The sequence below is a fragment of the Loxodonta africana genome, chromosome 9, assembly GCF_030014295.1.
Source record: "Loxodonta africana isolate mLoxAfr1 chromosome 9, mLoxAfr1.hap2, whole genome shotgun sequence".
In the NCBI taxonomy this organism is placed as follows: Eukaryota; Metazoa; Chordata; class Mammalia; order Proboscidea; family Elephantidae; genus Loxodonta; species Loxodonta africana.
In genome coordinates, this window is record NC_087350.1 from 46,607,474 (window position 1) to 46,626,451 (window position 18,978).

The window sequence follows — 18,978 nt, forward strand, 5'->3', positions numbered from 1 at the left end:
AAGGTTACTCCTGTCCCTCCCTGAACCACCCAAATTACACACACATTTTAACAGGGCTATTAAAAAAAAAAAAAAAAATGGAAGAAGAGTGGGTTAGAGTGCAGGTTCCAGGGTGAAGCAACTTAAATGCCAGCTCCACCACTTCCTCACTTCGGCCCTTGGGAGAATGACTTTTCCTTTCTGAGCCTCATTTCCTCAACTCTCAATTGGGAATGCTATAGTACCTATCTCAAAGGGTTGCTGTGAGGTTATAGACTATGGTCAAACACAACACCTGGCACAGGGTCCATGCACTATCGTCCCCACAACCCCACCCGCCATCACAGAAGCTCCTCCACCCCCCAGAATTCAGTAGGAAAATAGAGTGAGGTGAGAACTAAGTCACAAGCACAAATGCCTCCAAGCACAGACCAGACCACCCAGAGGCTTCCAGGACCTCCTGGGACTTCACAGGCTACACTTGGAGAGCCTCAGACTAGAGACCTTCCCAAGCTGAGGATCCAAGAAAGGACAGAGGTTGGAGAGTTGGCTGTCTGCACTCACGACCACACCTTAGGTATCAATTGTGCTTACGTTACCCGACTGATGCTTCTTACTATCAGGGAAGGGAGCCAGAGAAATGGCATCCTGTCCCCTCTGTCCAAGAGGGAGGCCACCCGAGTGTGCCCCAGATCCCAAGTTGCCCCGCAGAGATTTGCTGTGGCTCCCACACCTGAGTGGTGGCGGGCAGGCGTGGGTCGCCGGGTGAACAAGGCACAGAGGGCCTTTTGTTAAAGCGCAAACAGACAGAGGAGAAAACTTCCCAGGCGGGAGGGGAGGGGAAGGCTGGCACCCTCCTCCTAGTCCCACAGATGGGAAGGCCTTCCTTCCAACACTCTTCCAGCAGGAGGGAGAAGGGCTTTCCCTAAGAAGCCTCCTGGGTCAGCACCCCAAGCCACATGCTTCCTCTGGTCCCAGAGCCAGGAAAGGGATGGAAAGTTTCACCCGTCATTGGGCACACAGAGGGTCCCCTCCCTACAGTGGGGCACTACCTTGTAAGCCCCCACACCCATACCTAGCTGGGGTGAGTCAGAGGCCAGAGATGGGGGTGCTGACTGGCTTGGCCCTGTAGAAGGGCACACCCTCTATTCAGGAAGGAAGAGGGGAAAGCAGTCTGGGGCTGGGGGGAGGGGCAAGTTTCCAAATTGCTGTCACAACTGGGCTGGGCCTCCCAAACAGGTTCATCCTGCTGCAAACTGGCAAGGGCGTGGCCAGCCCTCCAGGCAGGTGAAATGGAAGGTTGACAAGTTAGAGACACCCATTTGGGCCTTCTCCCCTATTCACGCAGAGAGGCAGCAGGCCAAGCTCCAGGTGAAGGCTCAGGGCCTCCCAGCACCCACCAGGCTGAGCTCCCAGGTACTGCGCACTGATGCTGGGCTCCCAGTCTGCACGGCAACCAGGAAGGCACTCCCCTGCTCTACCAGTGTGACCTTGGGAAAGCCATTTAGCCTCCCTCCAATTTCCCCATCTGTAAAATGGAATGATGAGCCTATTCCTTGGACAGTTGTAGTGAAGACTGAGTAAGATAGTTCACATAAAGCTTTTGGAACACAGACTGCTACACAGTAAGTCTCTACAATGTCATCTGCTGTTACAACTATGGTTTGTTTTTTTAATTTTTATTGTGCTTTAAGTGAAAATTTACAAATCAAGTCAGTCTCTCATACAAAAATTTATATACACCTTGCTACATGCTCCTAGTTGCTCTCACCCTAATGAGACAACACATTCCTTCTCTCCACCCTGTATTTCTGTGTCCATTCCATCAGTGTCTGTCCCCCTCTGCCCTCTCATCTCCCCTCTAGACAGGAGCTGCCCACGTAGTCTTATGTGTCTACTTGACCCAAAAGCTCACTCCTCACCAGTATCATTTTCTATCTTAAAGTCCAGTCCAATCCCTGTCTGAAGAGTTGGCTTTGGGAATGGTTCCTGTCCTGGGCTAACAGAAGGTCTGGGGACCATGACCTCTGGGGTCCTTCTAGTCTCTGTCAGAACGATTATGGCAGATTTTATCAGCCTCTTTAAGAGTGTGAAATCTGAGGCCCAGAGAAGTGAAGTGACCTGCCCAAGGGCACACAGCTAGAAAATGGTGGGAAGATCCACCCTGGGTTCGACTTTCTATTGTGCCATTGCCTTGAAGGCAAGCAGGTCTCCTGGGCTTATCTGGGCACCCAGATCCCTAGAGATGCTTCCCAGAACAAGACCCCCGTTTCCTTGGGGGTGCATGGAAACAAGGTCTCCTCAGGGGACCCTGGCAGGCCATATTCAGATATCTCTGGTCTCTCAGGTACAGCTTTAAGGAAACTTGGGAAGGGTGCCCAGCTTTGGGTTTGGGGCCAAGAAGGCAGGTGTTGGGTCTGTGCCAGTGGGGGTAGGGACATGAGGGGGCCTTAGAGACAGGTCTTGACCTGCTTTGAACTCCAGCGCTGCCTTCCTAGACAGGTTATGAAATGTGGGCACAAATAGCCAGCTGGGGGATGCAACAGTCAAGAGAGGCTGCAGGTGCAACCTCAGCTGAGATCCCAGGGGACTGGACACCAGCCAGGCACAGCCAGGCAAGGGGAAGGACTGAGGGTGCTTTGCCATGGGTGAGCTACCTACTACCTGACTCTGGGCTGGAGGGGGGCTGCCCCCAGTGGCCCTGACACAGGGACCCAGCTGGAGGATGCAACGGCCCACTCCGAAACCAGGATTCCCACATCCCCCACCCTCGCTGCCGGCCAGTGCATTCGTCATGCCGACTCCATCAGAGGGCATGGGTTTGGCAACAGTGCCTCTGAGGGTGTCCAGGTGGCATGTGAAAGCCGTGGAATTTTACAGCCACGTTTACTCTGGTGGAACATCGCTCTAGGCGCGAGGCTATATTGCAGCAATCTATTTAATTTTGAGGTTTTAAACCCTCAAGAGACGTTTAAACGTAGACGAACTTGCTAGGAGACGGGAGATGGAGCAGGAACACATCAGGAAAGACGTCTGAGAGGCGCAGGGAACAGTTGTGGCTGGAAATCAAAGCTCTTCTCAAAACCTCAGCCCCAAACATCCTTGCGAAGGAAAGGTTAAGTGCCCCCCCGCCCCGCCCCGCCGCCCCTCAACACATACACACAGGGAGGTCACTAAAAAACAGACGTGCAAGCCCCGGGCCTGGAGGTGGGGAGCAGGGGTTTCACCCTACTTCAGACCAAGTGTGCCAGCTCTGGAGGCTATGAACTCCTTCGTCAGAGGTGGGGACCAGGGCTGAAACAATCGTCCCTGGGCAGTGGTTCTGCGCATGGTCTGCAGACCACCAGCCTCAGGACTGCTTGGGGGATTCTTCAAAGCACAGATACTAGGCCCTAGCCCCTAAGTGGTGATGGGACCCAGGGGAAACAGCATTTTAAGCAAGCTCCCCAGGTGACTCTGATGCTCCCCAACCCTGACAATCTTGAGAAAAAGCCAGCAGGCAACAGAAGGTGGGGTACGAAGAACACAGGCTGTGAAGGCAAACAGACCCGCGCCAAGTCTTGGCTCTGCCACCTAGAAGTTGTACAACTTTGGGCAAGAGACTTGGTCCCTCCGAGTCTTGGCCTCCTTGTCTGAAAAACAATGAACCTTGCTCCCATCCAAAGGTGTGGTGAGGGCCGGGCTGAGTGAATGCACACAGGCACCCAGCGCAGCCCAGCACCTGGAGCACTGCCACTCTAGGGGACTATCGGATGCAAAGGCTCTGCTTCTGGGGCTGGGAAGAAGAGAGGAGCTGGAGAAGCAGAGCGCCATTTAGAGAGGCAAATCCTGAGGCTCCCTGACAGGAAGCATCTCCTGTGAGAAGAAAAAAAGACTCCAGGAAAAGAATGGGAGAAAGAGAACTGGGAGAAGGAGGAGAGTGAGCTGAGAAAAGCTGCCAGGTGAGGCACAACAGCAGGAGCTCCAGCAAAGACCTCGTTCCCAGCCTGGATTCTGCTACACATCGCTCTCCAGACCCCATACAACGAAGCTGCTCAGGCCAGAAATTTCTCCTTGCTGAAACCCAACCCGAGATCATCCAGATGCCCCCAAAGGGCAACTTTAGACCCAGGTCACAGGGTCTTTCCCTTCACCCTGCCTGCCCACCCTCTAGAGAAATACCCGAAAGGAGCATTCCAAGGAGATCAAGACTAAGGCTTCCTCCAGATATCGCAAGGGTAAATCAAGTCAGGGTCACCCTGTTCCTGAAGGGCCAGGAAGGACCAGACTCAGCAAACTCAACACTTTGTGTGTGTGTGCCTGTCTGTCTGTCTCCACAGGAGGCCAAAACCTCTGAGCTGCCCTATGCTGCTCCCTCCAAGTCATCCCTGGCACTGAGGAGGAATTCTGATCTCAGATAAGCAGGACCTGCGGCTTCCTGCTCATCACTGCCTAGCAAGAGCCGGGCTCAGGCCTCCCCTCTTGGGGAAGGGGGGCAGAGTTCCTCAAAACCAACAGGAAACTCCCACAGGGAAGGGCCCAGGTTTGCTGACCTTCTCCCAATAAACAAGGGAACAGACAAAATCACACACCAGGCGTTTCCCACTTCCCTCTGCTATTGTAAATGCCCAGACAAACAGCTTGAAAACCCCAGGACAGTGAGAGACAGGAGGAAGCAGGAGAGGCGCCAGGACGTTCTGACAGGACTACACAGACCTACCTCTTGCCTGGCAAAGATGTCCAGGGTCCCAGTAAATGAAACAAAAGCAAGCTGCAAAACCATAGCTCTAACATGACCCAATATGTGTACAAATAAGTAAACAGTAACAATAGATGTGAAAGACTATGCCTCTCCCCATTCACAGTGATCATCTCTGGAGGCAGGATCATGGGAGACTTTTACTTTCCATGTTGTATTAAAAATCCAAACATTATAAAAACAGACAATGAACATGCACCTATGTTGGCAACTACCCCCCAAAATAAGATTACTATTTCTTTAAAAGTCCAGGCTGGGAAGGCTCAGCCCTTCTTTCGCAAAACCTGAGGTGGGAGTGGGTGGACAGAGGTGTCAGGCAGAGACTAACTGGTCCTGACCCAGGATTCCAAGAATTTGGGTTCAAGTCCCACAACCCTGTTTTCCTTTCTGATGACTTTGGGCAAGTCAAGTCCTTACCCTGAGCCTCAGTTTCCACATCTGTAAACAGGGGATAACAGCCACTGCCCAAGCTTCCTAAAATGATCAAATGAGATCACTGATGTGGATGTGTTTTGCAAATTATAAAGCAGTCTATATACACAACAGCTACGATTAGGAAACACTTCCTAGGACATGCACTCTGCTACGTACCTTACCTATGTCAAATCCTCAAAACATTCTGAAGGGAGGCATGTACTAACACTATCCCTTTTTTACAGATGAGGCAACTGAGGCTCAGAGAACTACAATGACTTGCCCAGTCACTCAGCAAGCACGTACGTAACAGGTGGGACTCAAACCCAGGACTGACTACAGAATCTGGATCATAAGCAGTGTACTTTCCTGCCTTTGCAATCTTTTCCAAAGTATGGGCCAAGGAACCCCCATCTCCAAAGATGTCTATGTGATAAATAAGTGTGGGGAAACTTGATTTGCCAGCTCTGTGTTAGAGATTCACCACGCTCACCTCAACACATTCAAGGCTCTGAAAAGTCCTGCTGCAAGGAAAACAAGTTACTGTTTCCTAGAGTTAAGAGACCACTGTGGCCAAATAAATTGGTGTTCTATGGAATACATCTTGGGAAATGTGGTCCCAAGGCAGCATATTAAAAACTCAGCCTGATAAGATCTGGAGTGAAAAAGAGAAAAACAGGGATTCATAATGAAACTTAACACTGGTATTCAAAGAGCATTACTCAGTTGGCCACCGACTTGGGAGACAGAGAAGAACTCTGTCTTTTGCCAACTCTGTCCTGGCCTAGAGTGAGAAAAGCAAAGGACCATGAAGCGAAGATGTTGCCCTTTGCTTCCTACACTGGGGAAGGCATCTGACCAGCCTGGTGGGAAGGGGCCCAGTCCTTACCCCGTGGACGGCTCTGCTATCTTCGTGGTGTAAGTTGTCGGTGCTGAGGGTGGCCCACGTCTGTCTGGGCAGGGTCCTCGCATTCCCTTTGATCCATGGAAGCTGCCTCCCTACAAGGAAGCGAGAGCCACTGTCAGCTGGGATGTGTGTGACTATTGCAGATTTACCTGCTGTTTTGCTGACATTTTCGGAACATCTGCTCAGTACCAGGCCCTGGGCTGGGCTCCGGGGTAACAGGAAAGAATCAGGCAGGGTGCCTGCCTCCCAGAGCTCGGTCTACTGGTGAGATGCCAAGTCAACAATTACAATCTTGAGTGCCCAGGGCTCCACTGGGGGGAATCCAGGAGCTATGGAATCACGGAAGCACAAGACTCAGACTAGTGGGGCCAGGGAAGGCTTCCCGGAGGAGGTGTTGCCTGAGTTGACTCCTGAGGAAGAGGAGGGGTTGGAGAAGAGCATTCCGGGCAGAAGAAATAGCACATGCTGGACTGGAGGGAAGAGAATATGACACCCAGAGAATACTCAGTGGTTCAGATGGGCTAGATCTAGGGCCAGAGGTGAGAAGTGGCAAGAGATGAGCTGTAGTGGGGTGGGGTGGGCTGTGCCTAGGCAAAGACACAGCCTCTGCCCAGGCATATAACCTCAACTCAAAACACAAAATCCACTCACCATCTATCGGCCAAGAAGCATTTAGTGAGCATGTACTATAGGCCAGGCACTCTGCTCAGAACTGGGGATACAAAAGTAAACAAGGTAAATCGGCAGGGTAGGGAGAGAAGTGTGATTGTACTCTACTAGGGGTAAGGTAGAGAGCTGTGCGAGCAGAGAAAGAGCATCTAAACGAGCCAGAAGCTGGGAGTGTGGTACAGACATTGGGGAAGGCCAAAGGATAAGCAGGAGTTAGCCAGGGAAAGGGGAGGGGTCTCCCCAAATGAAGGGACCTAAACAGATCCAGGAAGGACTGTGGAGTTTTTCAGTCATTTATGCAACTGAACATTTATTCCACTTACTCATTCCAGGCACTGGACTGGGAGGAGAGAAGTGGAAGACAGTCTCTACTCTCATGGGGAGACAGGTCAATAACCCAGCAATTCCACATAGGGTGATGACAACTGGTCAGTAAAGTACCTAGAACTGTAAAGGCACAGAGCCCATCCAAGTCAACCTTTAACCTTGCCCCACCCTCTTCAGCAAGGATGGGGACACCTACGTGGGCAGTCCAGTTACTTGCCCATGGCAGAGCCAGTACCAGATTCAGCCTCCAAACTCCCTGTCACTGACTCTTCTACTCCTTCCTCTTCCTGGAAGCCTAGCCTGACCACTGTCTGCATATTCACCCAGAGCTAATCCTTCTGTTACTCTGGGCTACATCTGTAATATCTCTATTATACTGGCCACACCGTATCAGAACTTATGTGTGTTCCTGTCTGCCTCTCCTCCCAGACTGTATCTCTGAGGAGGCCAGGTACTATAGTTTATTCATCTCTGTTTTCACAGCACCATTCCTGGCCCCGGACAGGTACTTACTGAAAGATAGTTAAATGAATGAATGAATCAATCAGGGGATAAAGAGATGGTGTACTGGGATCTAGGGCCCCACATCTGTCCCACCTAACTCTCCATGAAACCTTAGCCCATTACCTTGTGCCTCAGTATCCCTATGTGAAACCTGGAATCATCTCCACTCTCAGGTGATAAGTCAAGAACCCTGCTGATTCCTTCCCTCCAACTCCTGCAGGTGAGGTTTAGACCAGACCAGGCAGCAACTCGAGGCCCAACCAGCTCCGCAAGTTCTGACCCACTAGAGCAATCCTCAGGAGCCCCTACTACCTAGAAAGCCATTAAAAGTTTGCAGAGGAAACTGCTTCTTGGTGGGTGTGCCCAAGGGATGGAGAACAAATGGATTTGGATGAGTTTAGGGGGAAGTCAGAAGCATTTCTTGGGCCCCACCTCTGTGCTCCACAGCCCCCAGAAGGCCAAGGGGCATTAGACCCGAGCCCAAAAAACTTCTAAGACTGGGAAGACAGGGAGGCAAAGGACTGTCCCTTATGTCCCAGCATCTCCCCAACAGCCTGTCCTCCAGCACAAGCCATCTGTCCTTATCACCCCTTATGAGCCAGAAGACTTGACCTTCACGGGGGCAATGCCAGTATGACCGAGCCACCAGCACTGCCCTGCCCTGCCCTGCCCTGCCCAGCCCAGCCCAGCCCCTCTGAACAAACTCCCACTCTCCCATACCCTCCACAGGAAGTATCTCCAACAGCAGACCTCCCCCGCCTTCCTACAGTTTGTCTGTCTGCCAGTTTGTCTGCTCCAGAGGGCAGTATACAGTTTGGCAGGGGCTAAGGGTCCCATAATGAAAACAGTGGGAAAGGCCCTTGAGAGGCTTTCAACTCCCCCAGCCACCTCCTCCTCAATTTAGGCCCAAGCTCTCTCCCTCCACAGTTTACTCTCAAAAGGGTTCCTGAGGTAGGGCAGAAGAGCAGCTAGGGGAAGTGTAGCTCACCAAGGAGCCACCAACCCTTCCAGCCAAGTCTCCATCAGGACAAAGCTGCCAGACAACCCCCTAGACCATCTATCCTCCTTCCCAAAAAAGGCAGCAGTTGCATCAGCTGAGAAGCAGCCTGATCTTGGTTCACTCCAGCATAGACCAAGGGAAGCGGCAGAACAATCATGAACCCCAAGGTCCCCAAGCTATGCTCTTTCAGCCTGGGAGCCAACTCTGCTGGATATTAGCTCACCAATAGCTAGGCCAGGCCCAGACCTCATCCGGTCTGGCTCTCAGGCCCATCTGGATGCTCAGGACGTGGGCAGGGTTGGGGGCCTGTCTTCCCTGGAACTTTAGCCCAGGCAGGCCCCAAGAGGCTAGCCAGGGTTCCTGCTCCCAAGTCAGGGCACTGCCCCAGCCTGGTCAAGAGAAGGAAAGGGTCTAAGGGAAGAGGAGTGGGTTAGGAGCCCAGAAGAAAGCAAAGAGACAGTCCAGAGATGGAAGCTCTAGGAAGGTGGGTGTGCGTAAAGAGGTGAGAATCTGGGGAGAACCCAAAGGGGTTACAAGGGGGCATGAAGGAACCAAGGCGGAAACTCCGGTATGTGAAAGGCAAGGTGCAGTGTGGTGCCAGGGTGGGGCCATAGAAACCCGGAGGATGAGGGAGCCCTCAGGTAGGCCGGGGTGAGCGGCCGTGGGGAGGCCACTACCGAGCCGACCCCAAAGGGCAGAGCGGGCGCTGTCCCGGGCGCCTGGAGCTGGACAGCTGGCCCAGGGCGTTTATGAGTAGGTTTCGAGAGCTGACAGCCGGTGCCCCTTTCCCCACTGCTCCCACTCACCTGGGCTCGCCGCGCCCGGCCGCCCAGCAGGCAGCCCCCACACCCCGCCGCTCGCGTCCCGCCGCCCGCCGCTGCGCTCCTCCGGCGCTTCCTTTTGTTTGTCCCTCACTGCACCACTTGGGCACCTCCACCCCGGAAGTGACGTCACCGCCGGCATGCGAACGCCGCGGTGAGGGCATCGCCATCTTTGTGGGGGACCGCTCCTCGCGTCTTCATCCCCAATCATCGCCCGCAGGCGCCATGTTGCTTCGGGGCGGAAGTAGCGAAACCCGGATTCAGCCCCCTTAAAGGGACAGGGACGACTGTAACCTCTGGGATGCGCTAGGGGACAAGCAGTGAAGAGGCTGCGGCGGGGGTGAGTAACTGGTGCCTGACGGTTGAGGCGCCGAGGCTGGAAGGGCTTGGTAACGGTACCGAGCTTGATTGTGCCGGGTTGTCTGCCGCTCGTATAGCGGAGTGGTTGTGCTGAGAGATGAACCCAGCCGTGCGCCGCTCGCTGGAATAAATGGCTCGCGCTACCGCACTCGGACGCTGGGAACCAGCCAGGCTGGTCATCTTTGCACCACGTTCCCCTTCCCGCGATCGTACGATGGTGAGAATGAAGCCCAAGTTAACTCAGCGAATCCGGGGCGGAACAGGGGCTATAACAGTCTCCGGACTCCAGTTCTACAGCTAATTCCCGGGTCCTCATAGTTCCCAGACCGATAATAGTAACGGTGACGAAGTTAAAAAATATTTATGGTTCATCCATACGATGCAATGTTGCGCAGCCGCTGAAAAGAAAAAAGTTCAATATGCACTAACGTAGAACAACTTCCAAGATACATTAGATGGAAAAAGGAAAGGGTAGAAAGAACAACGTGTGTTGATCGGTGTTACTGTTTGTGTAAAATAATGTGTGTGTGTCTGGTAATATGCACACAAGAAGTTGGTAACTGTGGTTGCCTTGGAGAGGAGAACGGGATCCTGGCTACCTGGGCAAGGAGGAGGAACTTACTGCCATGTGCTTGGTTAATTTTCTATTCAAAAAATGTGATGATGAAGATAATAAAGACGCTCATCTATCAAGTGTTCAGCCAGTGCAAGACCTCATTTATCTCTCTGGAAGGTCTTACTTTTTTTTTTTAAGAGGAGGAATAGGCTCAGAGAGGTTAGGAAACTTAGCAGTATCTCATAGCCAGCAAGTGGAGAAGCTGCAATTTGAGCCCAGAGGATTTCACACCAATGCTCACATTCTAGCTTATCCCACACTCCCTACTGAGAAACTTATTTGTTGTCATTCATACAACACCCAGCTTGGGGCTTAGCACACAGCAGGCATCCAGGAACTGTTTATTGACTGAACAAATGGAACAGTCAGGGGGAGACAACCTGCGGTGTACAGTGAAAAGAGGCCGATGTTGGAGGAGGCCAAAGCCAGGGCTGGAGTCCAAGGTCTGCCCCTTTCCAGCCCTGAGCCTGGACCTGGCACTTCCCTCTTTGGGCCTCCATGTCCCCACCTGTAAAACTAACAACCCGAACTACAATAGCTGACCCTGAATGCTCCCAACTACAATAGCTGACCCTGAATGCTCCCACGCATCCATCTCCATACTACTTGCATTACGTGCATATTAGCCGCTCCCCGCCCCCCCCCCCCCCCCCCCGTTTTACAGATGGGTACATGAGGCCCAGAGAGGTTAAGAGAGTTGTCCAGAGGAGTCCCACAAGGCCTCATTCCCCCACTCCAAGGAAGTTGTTGCGTTCCTCAGTCTCACCCTCAGCTTCCTGGGAACATCAGCAGTAATACTTTAAGGACCTACTCTGTGCTGGGTCAGCTGCTGGAGGTTGGAGAACTGGATGGATGCACAGTTCCTGTCCTTGGGGTCTAGTGAGGGCAAGACAACACAGTCAGCAGTTAGCATCTCTAACGAGCGTTGTAATAGGCAGAGGAAGCTCGGAGCATTGGGAGCATAGAGGGACACCTGACTCGGCCTGGGTGGAGTCAGGGAAGGTTTTTAAAAGGGGTGATTTTTTATTTTTTTAATAATGTTTATTGTGCTTTAAGTGAAAGTTTACAAATCAAGTCAGTCTCTCACACAAAAACCCATATACACCTTGCTACACACTCTCAATTACTCTCCCCCTAATGAGACAGTCTGCTTTCTCCCTCCACTCTCTCTTTTTGTGTCCTTTTCGCTAGCTTCTAACCCCCTCCACCCTCTCATCTCGCCTCCAGGCAGGAGATGCCAACATAGTCTCAAGTGTCCACCTGATCCAAGAAGCTCACTCCTCACCAGCATCCCTGTCCAACCCATTGTCCAGTCCAATCCATGTCTGAAGAGTTGGCTTTGGGAATGGTTCCTGTCCTGGGCCAACAGAAGGTCTGGGGGCCATGACCACCGGGGTCCTTCCAGTCTCAGTCAGACCCTTAAGTCTGGTCTTTTTATGAGAATTTGGGGCCTGCATCCCACTGTTCTGCTCCCTCAGGGGTTCTCTGTTGCGCTCCCTGTCAGGGCAGTCATCGATTGTAGCCAGGCACCATCTAGTTCTTCTGGTCTCAGGATGATGTAGTCTCTGGTTCATGTGGCCCTTTCTGTCACTTGGGCTTGTAATCACCTTGTGTCCTTGGTATTCTTCATTCTCCTGTGATCCAGGTGGGTTGAGACCAATTGATGCATCTTAGATGGCTGCTTGCTAGCGTTTAAGACCCCAGATGCCACTCTTCAAAATGGGATGCAGAATGTTTTGTTAATAGATTTTATTATGCCAATTGACTTAGATGTCAAAAGGGGTGATTTTTAATCTGTGACTGAAAGACGAGTAGGACGTCTCAAAGAACAAATGATGAGCCTGGAGACTCAGAGGTGGGCTCATACCACAGGCTTTGCCTCGGGGCCTGCGTTAAGGAGCTGAGGGTAGCTGACATGATCAGGGAACGTGCAGGTTAGAAATGTTCAGATTGGCTTCTTAACAAATCATTCTTTATTCCTGGAGAATGCCTCTATTAGGTGCTAACATGTCAACATCTGTGGCTTCCCACTCTCAACTCCACACTTAACCTTCCAAGGGTACGAAGCACAACCCAGTGCCGTTGAGTCGATTCCGACTTATAGCGACCCTATAGGACAGAGTAGAACTGCCCCATAGAGTTTCCAAGGAGCGCCTGGCGGATTCAAACTGCTGACCCCTTGGTTAGCAGCCGTAGCACTTAACCACTGCGCCACCAGGGTTTCCTTCCAAGGGTAAGGCTTCCTGATTTGATAATCCAGGTGGGGGCGACAAAGGAACACAACGAAAGTTAATAGCAATGAGGAAGCTCTTCACACCCCCTGTCTACCCTTGTCCTCTTTTCATTCTGCCTCCAGAGCGCAGCCTTTGCTGACACAGAAACTCTGCCCCATGTAAAAAAGGGGGCCGGTGGCACAGTGGTTAAGCGTTTGGCCACTAACCAAAAGGTTGGCAGTTTGAATCCACCAGCTGCTCGTTAGAAACCCTATGTGACAGTTCTACCCTGTCTTAAAGGGTTGCTCTGAGTTAGAATCAATAGCAGTGGGTTTTGGTTTGGTCTCAGACCATGAGACATGAGGCGTCTCCTGTCTTTCCGTCTGTCTACACTTACCAGGGTTCCTAGGTTACTGATATGCCAGGACACCTGGCTAACCAGGCGTGGGCATGACTAATCCAGCTGGCCAAAGTCACTCTAGCCGCAGCAGGAGAGGGGTCACCTGCACTTCTGCCCTAATGGGCGGGCCATGCCCCACATGGCACTGGAAAATTTCCAAAATGCTCACCTCACTTTCTCATTTTGGAGAGCGGAGCACACTCTGGGCTCACAGTTAGGAGCCTCCTGTGCTTGTCCTGGACTCTGCTTTGGGTAAGTCATTTCCCTGCTCTAAGCTGAGTTTTCCATCTGTAAAACTGAAGTGACCCTCTCTAAAGTTCCTACCGACCACCAAAAGGTATGTATATATATGTTTCTCCATATGTAAAACTGCCCTTGGGGGGGAGATTTTTATTTTGGAGCTGGATCCTGTGCCAGCAAGGGCTGAGCTACCTGCCGTGTGTCCCACTTGAGGTCCTCCTCCAACCACTCTGGCCTGGGCTGCTGCAGTCTGGGCCACAGAAGATGGTTTCCCTTTCCTTCGTCAATTCCCAAGCCAAGGGGAAGTGCGTATAAGTCAGTGTGCTTGTTAGATCTCCGCAGATAGGCGGGGTAAACTCGACAAGTTTTCACCAAACACTTGTCTTATAGAGACTGTTTTTTTAGATTAAAAAAAAAAAGTCAGGATTCATCTGGGTGGACTCGGAAGGCTTCAGAGAGGGGGCAGACCTGGGGCTAGGCACTGCCACCTGAGTCGTATTGGAGGGGCACAGCTTGAGCAAAGGTGGGCAGAGTCTACTCAAAAGCAAAGAGTTTGTATGTTCGGGAGAGGAGGGAGCAAGGAGGACATAGTGCCTGGATTCAGGCTGGCTCCAAAGGCCAGGCTAGGAAGGCTTTGGACTTTATATGATATCAACACAGACAACTTGGTAAGGCCAGTCCAACAGGGGATGTAGCTGACATCAGCCACCAGAATATTGGTCAGTGAGTATCGTCACTGAGGCTTTCCAGGTGTCCAGGGGTCATCTACCTGCTGGTCATGGTCACAGTGCCTTCTGGCCAGGGATGTGGCCACCTTCCTCGGTGAGCTGATAGAGGCGTGTGCTTGGGACATGGGGAGGGTGTGACCACTGACCACCAGCCCCTAGCCTAGGAGCAAAGAGACCTGAGTTCTTAGATGCCTGGGAAGCTGGGCTGGAAGGTGTGCGAAAGGCCATCAGGTCCATTTCTGCTCCCTCTCCCCCAGCGGGACTGGGGCCTCCTCCACACTCCACGCTGCCTGAGCTGCCTGCATTGCAGTTTCCCACTAATTTATCTTTAAATAATAATAGTAATAATAATATCTATTGAACACTGGCTCTTTACCAGGCAACCATGCTAAGTGATTTTCATGTGTTATCTCATTTATTTCTTGCTACGGCTCTCTAAGGCAAGTATGATCATTAGCCTCATTTCAGAAGTGAGGTTCAGAAAGGTTTAATAATTTGTCAGAAGTCACGCAGCTAGTGACTGGCTTCAGTTCTAGGTCTGTCTGATTCCAGAGCCAACACATCACAGGCTCACAAAAAAAAGTCAAACTGTGTAGAGGTTTATAAGTAAAAGTCCCCAACCCCACCTCTCCACCGCCACCAATGGCTTCACTGGAGAATTCTATGAAACTTTCAGAAAAGAGTTAACACCAGTACTACTGAAGGTATTTCAGAGCATAGAAAAGGATGGAATAGTCCCAAACTCATTCTATAAAGCTAGCATAACCCTGATACCAAAACCAGGTAAAGACACTACAAAAAAGTTCCTAACCCCAATCCCAGAGAAAGTCACTGTTAATGATTTGGTGGTGTCCCTTAAAACATTCTCATGGACAAAAATGGATAATTAGGGGTGGGGAGGTAAAAACAGTAGATAGTAGATAACTGGTAACTTTGGTGGAGGGTAAGACAGTACACAGTACTGGAGAAGTTAACACAAAGTCATAGAAGCTTCATAGATACATCCAAGCGCCCTGAGAGACCAAGCTATTGAGCTGAAGGCTGGGGGCCATGGCCTTGGGGGACATCTAGCTCAATTGGCATAACACAGTATATAAAGAAAACATTCTACATCTGACTGTGGAGAGTAGCGACTGGGGGCTTAAAAGCCTGAAGTGGCCATCTAAGATACATCTGCTGGTCCCATCCTGGCTGGAGCAAAGGAGAATGAAGAAGCCCAAAGACACAAGGGAAAGATTAGTCCAAAGACTAAAGAACCACAACTACTGCAACCTCTACCGGACTGAGCCTTAGAACAACTAGATGGTGCCTGGTTACCACCACCGACCGCTCTGACAGGGATCATAATAGTGGGTCCTGGACAGAGCAGGGGAAAATATAAAACAAAATTCATATTCACACACACACACACACACACACACAAAGACCAGGCTTGCTGGTCTGACAGAGACTGGAGAAACCTCAAGAGTATGGCCCCTGGATACCCTTTTAACTCAATACTAAAGTCATTCCTTAGGTTCACCTTTCAGCCAAAGATTAGACAGGTCTATAGAGCCAACAGTAACACATGTGAGGGACGTACTTCATAGTTCAATCAGACTAATGGGCACACCAGCCCAAAAGCAAAAACGAGAAGGCAGAAAGGGACAGGAAAACTGGATGAATGGAAACAGAGAAACTCGGGGTGGAGAAGGAAAGTGTTGGAGTAGAGAAGATGTGTTGACACATCGAGGGGTTGCAACCAATGTCACAAGATGCTTTGTGTAGTAACTGTTTAATGAGAAAATAATTTGCTGTGTAAACTTTTATCCGAATCATAATAAAAGAAAAAAAAAGTGATTGAAAGAAAGAACTAGCACTCACTTCCAAAGACTAGAGAAAGGGGAAGATAGTAAGTTTACAGTGGAGAAACCTGGCAAACACTACATGAGGCAAGATAACCACACCGGTGGTGTCATGTTGACGTCATGTACCCCCAAGGATGTGATGAGAAGGGCACTTCATCTCTGTGGTATTCTTTCCAAAAACCCTTAACCCCAGTCTAATCATGAGAAAATCTCAGCATGGGGGACATTCTACAGATACCTGGCCAGTACTCCTCAAGAATGTTAAGGTCATGAAAAAAAAAGGGAAGACTGGGAAGCTGTTGCAGAGCGGAGATGGGGGTGACATGGTAACTAAATGCAGTGTGGTACCCTGGGTTGAATTCTGGAACCAAAAGGGAACATTAATGGAGAAACTGGTGAAATCCTTACCAAGTCTGGAGTTAAGGTAAGAATAGTATACCAGTGTTGACCTCTTAGTTTTGACAAAATGTCCCAGTGTTCACAATGGAGGAAGCTGGGTGAGGACTGTATGGAAATTCTCTGTACTAATCTTTGCAACTTTTCTGTAGCTCTAAAATTATTTCAAAATAAAAAGTTTATTTAAAAAAAAGAACAAAGAGGGAATTGGCCAACAAAAATGAGAGTGCAGCAAAGAAATGACAAGCGATAGACTGGGAGTAATGGAGGAAACAGCTGATCTTGAGAATGTTGACACCACTGCTGTTTGAGAGACTGTAGTTATGCAGGAAACCCTGGTGGTATAGTGGTTAAGTGCTATGGCTGCTAATTAAAAGGTCGGCAGTTTAAATCCACCACGCACTCCCTGGAAACTCTTTGAGGCAGTTCTACTGTGTCCTATAGGTTCACCATGAGTCAGAATTGACTTGATGGCAACAGGTTTGGTTTTTTTTTTTTTGTAGTTATGCAGCCAGAGAAACTTAGCCAAAGATGTGAACTTATGAGCACATTAAATGAGGAAAGTGGTTGTGATGAAAAGGATGAGGATGTCCCAGAGGAAGTGACACCTGCAAAAAATTTCACATTAAAGGAACTCTCGGCTAGAAGGACCCCAGAGATCATGGTCCTCAGACCTTCTGCTAGCCCAAGACAGAAACCATTCCCAAAGCCAACTCTTCGGACAGGGATTGGACTGGACCATGGGACAGAAAATGATACTGGTGAAGAGTGAGCTCCTTGGATCAAGTAGACACATGAAACTGTGGGCAGGTCCTGTCTGGAGGGGAGATGATTAGGTACGGAGGTCAGAAGCTGACCAAATGGACACGAAAATAGAGAGTGGAGGGAAGGAATCTGCTGTCTCATCAGGAGAGAAAGTATGGGTCAAAGAGTAATGTGTTATTAATTGCCCTGCAAATGTTATACCAATGAACACTCTAACCCAGTGTTTTTCAAATCAGAGATTATGACCTATTAGTGCATTATGGTATCAGTTTGGCAGATCTCAATCTTTTTATTCTTTGCCCGTCTGAGAGGCAAAAATGATGTTTCATTTTAGTTTGCATTTCTTTGTGATTAAGGTTCAGCATCTTTTCATTTTTTTACTGATTATTTCCTTTTTCTGTGAATGGCCTATTTATATCTTTTGCCTTTTTTTTTTTTTTTCTTTTCCCCTCTGTTGAGATGTTGGTTTTTTTGTTGTTGATTTGTAAGAATCCTTTGTATTTTAAGGCTAACATTGTATTAAAATGGCCGGGTTACTTGTTTATTTCCTTCATTAGATCGTGAGCTCCTTAAAGGAGAGGAAAGTATCCTATTCACCCTTTTAAACCTGGTGGCTAACATAGGGCATAACTCAAAATAGAGGTTCAGTAAATATTTGCTGACACATTGAAGAGGTGTGCTCCTACTATGTATCAGGTCCTGTGCTAGTCAGTGGTGATAAAAAGATGAACGGAAGAGAGTCCTTGTTCTAACAGAGCTCACAGTCTGGTGGGAGAGATGGACATTCATTCTCTCATTCTACAAAAGTATATTGAACACCTACTCTGTGCCAGGCATGTAATGACCTGTCAGCCTGCTAGGATAAGAAAAATATCAGCACTGGAATTTAAGTGGCCTTGTCTGATAGGAAACTGGGCTATTCAGTTTCCCTCCTGGCCCTTGGTATCCCTATCCATAAAATATGAGTGGCTGAACCAAATTCTTTGACTCTTTCCGGAAATAGGAGTCGCTGGCCCAAGAGGCCATCATGTCACCTCTTAGGGCCTCCCCTTGTCCACAGTGGCAGTGAGTACAGGCTTTGGAGTCAAAGTTCTGAGTTCAAATCCCAGCTATGCCACTTGCTAGCTGTTACTTTGCATGTGACTTGGCCTCTCAATGAAACCTTTCACCTAGGATTAAAAGCAATGAGACCTATAAAATGCACAGGGTGCCTGGCACAGAGAAAGTTGCAGTGAATAAAAGGTCATTGTCATTACCCTTAGGGTAGATGTGGGGGACTGTAGAGAGGCTGGCTAGAGAAGGCCTGCTTCCTGGAAGGTGAGACTTGAAGCATAGGGAGTTGGAGACAGATGTGGCCTGGGAGAGGCCCCCTAGGTGGGCCCTAGGTCAGCGAGAGGGCCCTGGACTAGGAAGACAGTAGTTCTGCCTCACAGTGGGCCTGGACTAGCCCTTTCCCTGTGAAAGTTGCTCTATGCCCAAATGTAGGAAACTCCAGGGTCCACTTGCCCAAATCCAGACACAGTTGGTCCTGTGCGTCCCCTGCTGGCAGATGCCGGAACAACAAGCCTTTCAGGGGATCTCCTGGACACTCGACGGCACTGGGTTGGTTACTGGGGCCCTGACACCTAGCTATGTTCCTGGATGAAGACAGCCCATGTGGCCACCTTTGCCTTTCCTATCCTTGGCTCTGACCCCCCATGTCTTCTCCCTCCCTTCAAGTTCCTAGAAACTTCCCCAACTGCACCCATCTGCTCACAGACGCAGAGGTATGCACACACTTATGTCATGAAGTCAGGCACACAACACACAAATTTACCCATGTGCAGGGAAACATTGTGACTTTTGCAGGCCTCTTCTCCATTAAAAACAAAATTATGTAACAGTGTTGGTATAAAGACAAATATCATACAGCCTGGATTGACTATTATACATTCATCGTTATTACATTCTCTTTTTTCTTCTTTTAAAACAAATTAAAATTGAAACATTTTCATTGTCCCCTAATGGTATCGTAGGCCCTGAGCACTGTGCCTCCTACACCTGGTGAGGTCGGC

At 50.0% G+C, this 18,978-nt stretch overlaps 2 protein-coding genes across 5 annotated transcripts in view; one reads left to right on the forward strand and one right to left on the reverse strand.

The window, feature by feature from the left end:
• The window catches only part of LRRC8A (leucine rich repeat containing 8 VRAC subunit A), a 36,630-nt gene extending 27,190 nt beyond the window's left edge, over positions 1–9,440 (reverse strand). For 3 of the 4 annotated variants that reach the window (XR_010323008.1, XM_003407662.4, XM_064291346.1), the window contains exons 1-2: positions 9,345–9,440; positions 6,021–6,130 (exon numbers count right to left, since the gene is read on the reverse strand). The gene's annotated coding sequence lies outside the window, so the exon portion shown is untranslated. Of the gene's footprint in view, positions 1–6,020; positions 6,131–6,689; positions 8,205–9,344 lie in introns of those variants that run through there. The other variant, XM_023544853.2, reaches the window with a different exon arrangement.
• KYAT1 (kynurenine aminotransferase 1) overlaps positions 9,387–18,978 on the forward strand; it is a 51,476-nt gene continuing 41,884 nt past the window's right edge. The window contains exon 1 of the mRNA XM_064291348.1: positions 9,387–9,699. The gene's annotated coding sequence lies outside the window, so the exon portion shown is untranslated. The remainder of the gene's footprint in view (positions 9,700–18,978) is intronic.